This window comes from Physeter macrocephalus, chromosome 4, assembly GCF_002837175.3.
Source record: "Physeter macrocephalus isolate SW-GA chromosome 4, ASM283717v5, whole genome shotgun sequence".
NCBI lineage: Eukaryota > Metazoa > Chordata > Mammalia > Artiodactyla > Physeteridae > Physeter > Physeter macrocephalus.
Window position 1 is genome coordinate 76,875,946 of NC_041217.1, and position 9,019 is coordinate 76,884,964.

The 9,019-nt window shown below is 38.2% G+C and overlaps 2 pseudogenes; both read right to left on the reverse strand.

Moving 5' to 3' along the window:
• Window positions 1-4,388: 4,388 nt before the first annotated feature.
• LOC129392016 (olfactory receptor 1052-like) lies at window positions 4,389-5,355 on the reverse strand (annotated as a pseudogene).
• A 2-nt stretch (window positions 5,356-5,357) lies between these two features.
• The window catches only part of LOC129392017 (olfactory receptor 1052-like), a 27,415-nt pseudogene continuing 23,753 nt past the window's right edge, over window positions 5,358-9,019 (reverse strand).

Consider the following 9,019-nt stretch of genomic DNA (forward strand, 5'->3'; position numbering starts at 1 on the left):
GGATATGGGGTATGTTTTTTGGTGAGTTCCAGTGTCTTCCTGTTGATGATTGTCCAACAGCTAGTTGTGATTCTGGTGTTCTCGCAAGGGGGAGTGAGGGCATGTCCTTCTACTCCGCCATCTTGGTTCCTCCCTCTTTTTTTCTTCCTTTCTTTCTTTCTTTCTTTCTTTCTTTCTTTCTTTCTTTCGTCTCTTTTATTTCCTCTCTGATCTTTATTTCCTTCCTTCTGCTATCTTTGTGCTTTGTTTCTTCTTTGTTTCTAATTCCTTTTAGGTGATTTCTAACATTCTTTAGATGCTAGGTTAGGGTGTTTATTTGACATTTTTCTTGTTTCTTGAGGTAGGCCTGTATCACTATAAACTTCCCTCTTAGTACTGTTTTTGCTGCATTCTATAGATTTTGTTGTGTTTTGTTTCCACTCTCATTTCTCTCAAGTTTTTTCCTGATTTTCTCTTTGATTTCTTCATTGACCCACCGGTTTTTTAGTATCATGTTGTTTAGTCTCCGTATATTTGTGATTTTCCCATTTTTCTTCCTGTACTAATTTCCATTCTGGTTGGAAAAAATGATTGATATACTTTATATCCTCTTAAATTTTTGAGACTTGGAGAACATTACACGAGCACTTGGAAAGAATGTTATTCTGCTATTTTTGGATAGAATGTCCTGTAGATATCTATTAAGTCCAACAGTCTACTGTGTCATTTAATAGATACTGTGCCTTATTGATTTTCTGTCTGTATGATCTGTCCATTGATGTAAGTGGGGTGTTAAAATTACCTATTATTATTGTATTATTGTCAAATTCTCCCTTTAAGTTTGTTAATATTTGCTTTATATATTTAGTGCACCTGTTTGGGGTGCATATATGTTAATGAGTGTAATTTCCTCTTGTATTGATCCCTTTATCATTATATAATGCACTTCTTTGTCTTTTGTTACTTTGCTTTTTTATTATTTATTTATTTCTATTTTTATTTCAGAAAATTTAATTTTTAGTGGTTTAGAAATTTAGTTAGAGCTTTAAAATTTTTTATTTTACATTGGAGTGTAGTTGATTAACAATGTTGTGTTAGTTGAGACTTTGTTTTAAAGTCTGTTTTGACTAATATGAATATTACTACTCCCACTTTCTCGTCATTTCCATTTGCATGAAATATCTTTTTCCATCCCCTCACCTTTGGTCTGTGTGTGTCTTTACCTCTGAAGTGAGTCTCCTGTAAGCACTATATAGATGGGTCTTATTTTGTTTTTTAATCCAGTCAGCCACTCTATGTCTTTTGATTGGAGCATTTAGTCCATTGACATTTGAAGTAGTTATTGATAGGTATGTACTCATTGCCATTTTACTACTTGTTTTCCAATTCTTTTTATACTTTTCTCTGTTCTTTTTGTTTCTTTCCTTGTAGTTTGATGATTTTCTTTAGTAGTATGCTATGTTCCTTTCTCTCTAGTTTTTGTGTATCTATTGTAGGTTTTTGATTTGTGGTTATGATGGGGTTCGTATATGTTGACCTATAACTATATCTAGTTGTTTTAAACAGGTAGTCTTTTAAGTTCAAATGCATTCTAGAAGATCTACATTTTTTACTCCCCTCCCCACATTTGTTTTTTTTTCTTTTTTGGTTCCTTTTTCTGGCTGTGTCAGGTCTTAGTTGCAGCACATGGAATCTTCATTGTAGCATGCAGAATCTTTCGTTGTGGCACACGGGCTTCTCTCTAGTTGTGGTGTGTGGGTTTTCTCTTTCTAGCTGTGGCGCATGGACTCCAGAGAGCATGGGCTCTGTAGTTTGTGGCACGGGGGCTCTCTAGTTGAGGCATGCATGCTCACTAGTTGTGGCGCATGGACTCAATAGTTGTGGCATGTGGGCTTAGTTGCCCTGCGGCATGTGGGATTTTAGTTCCCTGACCAGGGATTGAACCTGTGTCCCCTGCATTGGAAGGTGGATTCTTTACCACTGAACCACCTGGGAAGTCCCCACATTTGTGTTTTTGATGTTATATTTTACACTTCATGTTTACTCCTTAACTGATTATTGTAGTAATAATTGATTTTATGATTTTTTGCCTTTTAATCTTCATAGTAGCTTATTTAAGTGGTTGATCCTCAGCCTTTACTGTAACCTTAACTAGTGGGTTTTTTCTTTCCTATAGATTCTTACTTCTTGTTATAGCTTTTTTTCCCTCTTAGATAAGACCTTTTAAATTTTCTTTTATGGTAGATTTAGTATCGATAAACTCTTTTAGTTTTTGCTTGTCTGAGAAGTTCTTTATCTCTCCTTCTATTCTAAATGATAATCTTGCTAGGTAGAGTGTCCTAGGTTACAGGGTTTTCCCTTTCAGCACTTTGAATATATGATGTCCCTCCCTTCTGGCCTTCAAAGTTTTTGTCTAAATATCAGCTGATAGCCTTATGGGTGTCTCCTTTTATACAACTCTTTGTTTTTCTCTTGCTGCCTTTCGAATCCTTTCTTTTACTTTTGCCATTTTATTTAAGATGTCTTGGTGTGAATCTGTTTTGGTTCATCTTGTTCGGAACTCTCTGTGCTTCCTGTACCTGGATATTTTCCTCCTCCAGGTTTGTGAATTTTTCAGCCAAAATTTCATCAAATACATTTTCAACCCCTTTCTTTTTCTCCTCTCCTTCTGGGACATCTATAATGCTCACATTGGTTTGCTTTTTGTTGTTCCATAGATCCCTTAAACTGTTTTAATTAAAAAAATTTTTTTTTTCTTTTTGCTGTTCTGGTTGAACAATTTCCATTATTCTATCTTTCAGATCAGGCATGCATTCTTCTGTATCTCTTAGTCTGCTATTAATTCTTTCTAGTGTGTTTTTCATTTCAATTATTATATTCTTTAGTTCTGACTGGTTCTTTTTTATATTTTCTAGTTCCTTAAAATTCTCACTGTGTTCATCTATTCTTTTCTGTAATTCAGTTAGCATTTTTATTACTAGTGTTTTGAATTCTTTATCTGGTCAATGATTTATTTCTGTTTCATTAGTTGCTTTTCAGGGGTTTTCTCTTGCTCTTTCAATTGAACAAAATTCCTCTGTCTTCTTATTTTTTATTTATTTATTTTTTTGTGGTACGTGGGCCTCTCACTGTTGTGTAGCACAGTCTCTGGACACACAGGCTCAGCGGCCATGGCTCATGGGCCTAGCCACTCCACGGCATGTGGGATCTTCCCAGACTGGGGCATGAACCTGTGTCCCCTGCATTGGCAGGCGGACTCTCAACCACTGCGCCACCAGGGAAGCCCTGTCTTCTTATTTTATGTAACTTTCTCTTTCTCTATGAAATTAGTTGAAACAGTTACCTATTGTGGTCTTAAAAGAGTGTCTTTATGTGGGAACATCCCTACACAGTCTACATGAGCCCAGTGGCTTTGGTGAGAGAGCTGGATTTGATGTGAACAGGAGTCACATCTTTCCTCAGGGTGTGCTGGCAGCTATCACCTTGCTAGGAGGTGGGGCTGGAGATGGAGGGGCTAGAGATGGAGCCAGATGTGAGCCAGCGCTTCCTCTCTGTTCAGTGGCCATAAGCACCCTACTGCAGGTGGGGATGGGTTCCAAGTTGCTGGAGCAGAAGTCCTGAGGATCGAGTTGAAGCCACAGGGCAGGCAGGGCCCATGCAGGCTCCTAGCATGGGTTGCAGTGTGGGCTGTGGCAGTCTAGCTGAAGATAGAGATTGGAGCTGCTTCTGATGTGCTGCCTAAGTGCCAGTAATGGCTGCTGCTGTCCTGCTCAGGCACCACTTTGGGTCAGAGCCACCTCTGTTTCTCACAGCCAGTCTCCCAAGTGGGGCTGAAATGTGTGCTCAGCTTAGGCTGGGGCACACACCAGAGCAGTAATGGGAAACCAGCTAGTCACCTGTACAATTTTCAATCCTCTCTCTGCCCTGCTTCAGGACCAAGCAAGCATGTGCATGCTCCTCACAAGCAGAGTCCAGGCTTCCCTGGACTCCCAGCCCTCCTGTTAGTACCACTGGCCCTCCAAGCATCAAGGGGGACTCATCTTCCCTGTGTCAACCCCAGGGCTGAGGTGCCCAGTACGTGGCTCAAACTACTCCTCAGGGAAGATCTCCTGTACATTCTCCCTTTTCCTCTGAGTCTCCTCTCAGGAGCACAGGTCTCAACCTCATCATTTCCTTTCCCTTTCTACCCAATTCTGTGTGAATTTTCCTTACTGCCTTGGTTGTACAGTGGAAAAACAGTATTTGTGGAAAGAGAGGAGAGAAAGGAGTTCTTGGGAAGATAAATTTTAGGAACTGGTGTATATATAGGAACTGAGGCTCTGGATATAGGCTTTCTAAAACTATGTATGTTACAAATACTTTGAAATTTTTTTCATGTGGCTGCATACCTCAGTTTGAAGACCAGTGAGCTAGACACTAATATTGCCAGGGAACACACACCCTCCAACCAGCTTCCGCAGGGCACATTTGACCTCCTTGTTTCTCAAACAAGGGATTTAACATGTAGATAATGGGGTTTAACATGGGGATCATAACACAGAAGAGCACAGAGACCAGGATATCCATATCCAGGGAGCAGCCTACTCTGGGTCTGTCCTAGTTGAAGTTGGCCATTCCATAAAAGACCACCACCATAGTGAGGTGGGATGCACAGGTAGAGAAGGCCTTGCTCCTGCCCTGAGCAGAGGGAATCCTAAGGATGGCAGAGATGATGAGTATGTAGGACACTGCAGTAAACAGGTAGGGGCTCAGGCCAATGGTTGCACTGGGCACATGGAGCACAGACTCACTGAGAGAGATGTCTGAGCAGGAGAGCTTCAGGAGCAATGGGATATCACAGAGAAAGTGGCTGATCTGGTTAGGCCCACACAGAGTGAGTGTAGCTGCCAGCACTGTGTATGTCACAGAAATCACCAGCCCACATAGCCAGGACCCAGTTGCCAAACAAACACAGATCTTCACATTCATGAGGACTGGATATTGAAGAGGGTGGCAGATGGCTACATAGCAGTCATGAGTCATAGTTGCCAATAAAACACCCTGAGTGCCGGCACATGTCACAAGGAAGAAAATCTAGGAAAGGCAGCCCTCACAGGAGATGGTCTTCTTCTCCTGGAAGAAGTTCACCAACATGACTGGAATAGTGGTAGATGTGTAGCAGGTGTCCAAGAAACTCAGGCTGCTGAGGAAATAATACATTGTGGTGTGGAGGGCAGGACTGACTCTTGTGGCCATTGTTATGAGTGTGTTCCTGAAAAGAGTTGTCAGGTAAATGACCAGGAAGACCAGGAAGAACAAGCCCTGTAGGTTGGGGTGGTTGGAAAATCCCAAGAAGATGAATTCAGCGACATTTGTTTGACTGTTCATTTCAAGTGGCATCACAGCTACAAAACAATGAGAAAAAAGAAATCATAATGAGAACGTACAAAGAGCACCCCAAATGGGCTTGTAAACTTATAGGGCCATGTAAAATAATGTTGGATATAGAAAGTTTGGACTGTGGAGGGAGGTGTGCAGAAGTGTCTTCAGAGAGACCAGAACTTCTCACTCAGCAGATCTAACCAGCTCAGGCCCAGGGACCACCCACAAATTTGCATGGCTACTGGTGTGTGAAAATAAACGCAGACTTGGTTAAAACCAGCAACAAGCCACTAACCCCTTCATTAGTATGAACTCATTTCTCACTACCTTGGTAATATCTACCTCCTATCATTTGCCCTTTTTGGTAAGCATATTAATTTTTCTAAGAAATAAAATTTAATTGCAAAAAATCAGGAAAATTAGAAAAATATAAAGAATTTAATCATCCTCAGAATCAGAATCAGTGCTACTTTTCAGTGTACTCCATTGTAGGTTTTTTTCAGTTATGTAAATCTTGAGCTCTGCTTATAGTTTTAAAATATCAGGAGTACAGTTTCCCAAATTGGAAAGAAAGAGCTAATACTATCCATTCACAGAAGACATGATCTTATATAGAGAAAATACCAAATAATCCGCAAGAAAGCTACTAGAGCTCATAAACAAATTCAGCAAAGTTAAACACACAAAAATCATTTGCGTTTCTGTACACTAACAATGAACAATCCAAAAAGGAAGTTAAAAAAATCAATTCAATTTACAATGACGTCTAGAAGAATTAAGTATTTATAATGTCTTACTAAAAAGGTGAAAGACTTTTTATGCTGAAAACCACAAAGCATTGCTGAAAGAAATTAAAGGAGACATAAACAAATGGCAAGACATCCCATGTTCATGGTTAAGAAGACTTAACATTTTAAAGATGTCAGTATATCCAAAATGATCTACATATTTTGATCAATAATAAAATTCTAGTAGATCTTTCCCACAGAAATGGAAAAGCCAATCCTCAAATTCATATGAAATTGTAAAGGACCCTGAATAGTCAACACAATCTTGGCAAAGAACAATAAATTTGGAGGACTCACACTTCCTGACTTTGAAACTTACTGCAAAGCAACAATATTGTACTAGCATAAGACAGACATATAGACCAATGGAATAGAATAAAGAGCCCAGAAATAAATTCTCACATACATGTTGATTTTCAAGAAGGGTACCAAGACTATTCAATGGGAGGAAAAAAAGTCTTTTCAACAAGTGGTTCTGGGAAAACTGGATATCCACATGCAAAAGAAAGAAGTTGTCCCTTACTTATATAAAACACAAAATCAACTCAAAATGTATTAAAGACCAAAACTTAAGAGCTAAAACTATAATACTTTTATAAGAAAACATTGAGGGGAAATCTTGATTTCATTATATTTGGCAACAATTTCATAGATATGACACCAAAATTACAGGAAAACAAAAGAAAAATAAATTTTACTTCATGAAGATTAAAGTATCATCAAAGGGTACTAACAAGAAGTAAAAGATAACTTATAGAATATGAGAAAATATTTGCAAGTCATATATCTGATAAGGAATTAATATCCAGCATATATAAAGAACTCCTACAACTCAACAACAACAAAAAATAAATTCAGCAAAGTTGCAAAATACAAAATCAATACACAAAAATATGTTGCATTTCTATGCACTGAAAACAAACTCTCAGAAAAATAAAACAATTCTATTTACAATTGCACTAAAAAGAATTAAATATCTAGAAATAAATTTAAAGAGGTGAAAGGTACACTGAAAACTATAAGATATTGATGAAAGAAATAGAAAAAGACACAAACAAATGAAAAGATATTCTGTATTCATGAATTGGAAGAATTAATATTGTTAAAATTTGATATTGCCCAAAGCAATCTATAGTTTCAGTGCAATCCTTATCAAAATTCCTATTGGCATTTTTCACCGAAGTAGTACAAATAATTATAAAATTCGTATGAAACTACAAAGGACACCAAATAGCCAAAGAAATCTTGAGAAAGAAGAACAAAGCTGGAGGCATCATGCTCCCTGATTTTTAACCATATTACAAAGTTAATATAGTAATCAAAACAGTGTAGTATTGGCATTAAAAGAGACACATAGGGGACTTCCCTGGTGGTCCAGTGGTTAAGAATCTGCCTGCCAATGCAGGGGACGTGGGTTTGATCCCTGGTTGGGGAAATAAGATCCCACATGCTGCGGGGTAACTAAGTCCACGCGCTGCAACTACTGAGGCCATGCACTCTGGAGCCCACGAGATACAACTAGAGAGAAGACCGCGCACTGCAATGAAGAGTCTGTGCACCGCAGCAGAAGAGTTTGCATGTCGCAAAAAAGATCCTGCTTGCTTCAAATAAGACCCAATGCAGCCAAATAAATAAATAAATAATAAATAAATAAATATTTTTTTAAAAGAGAGCAACACGTAGATCAATGGAACAGAATAGAGAGCCCAGAAATAAACCCACATATATGTGGTCAATTAATTTATGAGAAAGGAGCCAAGCATATACACTGGGGAAAGCAAAATCTCTTCAATAAACGCTGTTGGGAAAATTGGACAGCCACAGGCAAAAGAATGAAACTGGACTACTGTCTTATACCATACACAAAAATTAACTCAAAATGGATTAAAGACTTGAATATAAGACCTGAAACCATAAAACTCGTAGAAGAAAACAGGCAATAAGCTCCTTGACATCAGTCTTGGTGATACCTTTTACTATTATAAATACTGGAATGAACATTTTTATACATAAGCATATGTGATCATTTCTGGTTACCTCTTCAGAATAAATTTGGTCTCCATGTTTTTAAATATACTGCAGATGGAAAAATTCTAAGTAATCAAACATACTTAAGTATGTTAACTTATTAAAGTAAACTTTATGACGCCAAGATTTACTTTCAAACATTGTATGTTTTCTGAAAAAATAATTGATAGTTATTAGCTTTCTTTTAAATTATCCATGGTGACAGGTTCACCATAACTGTGAATAGGGATTTCTGCACCTTTTTCAGTCTTGGAGGTGAGATGATATAGTGGAAAGAGTGGGCTCTTGAATCAGATAGATGTAAAATCAAATCCTACTTCTACTGCTTGCTAGATGTAAATGGTGGGTAAGTTAGTAGACTTCTCTGTTCCTCAGTTTGCTCATTGTATTCTGATATTAATACTGCCTGTATCAGAGTTTTTGGGAGAAGTAACATGAGATAATATAAGTAATGTGCCTGCTATATAATAGGTGTTCAATCAACCGTGGCTATCAATGCTATTGTTTTAATCCATACAAAAATATTTTAAGGTAAAATATTTTCTTTGGCTCTACCTTCAAAATTGAATAAATATTATTCTCACTACTGTCACCACAGAGACCCCAGTCCAAGCTATCATTTTCTCTTGCTTAGACTCCTACAACAGACTCCTATTTTCTTTCCATTCCCCTGTTCTCATTTAGTCAGTCTCCACACAGCAGCAACCAGAGTGAGTTTTTACAGCATAAACAAAATTACACCACTCTTAAACTCAAAACCTTCTGATAGGGGCTTCCCTGGTGGCGCAGTGGTTGAGAGTCCGCCTGCCGATGCAGGGGACACGGGTTCGTGCCCCGGTCCGGGAAGATCCCACATGCCGCGG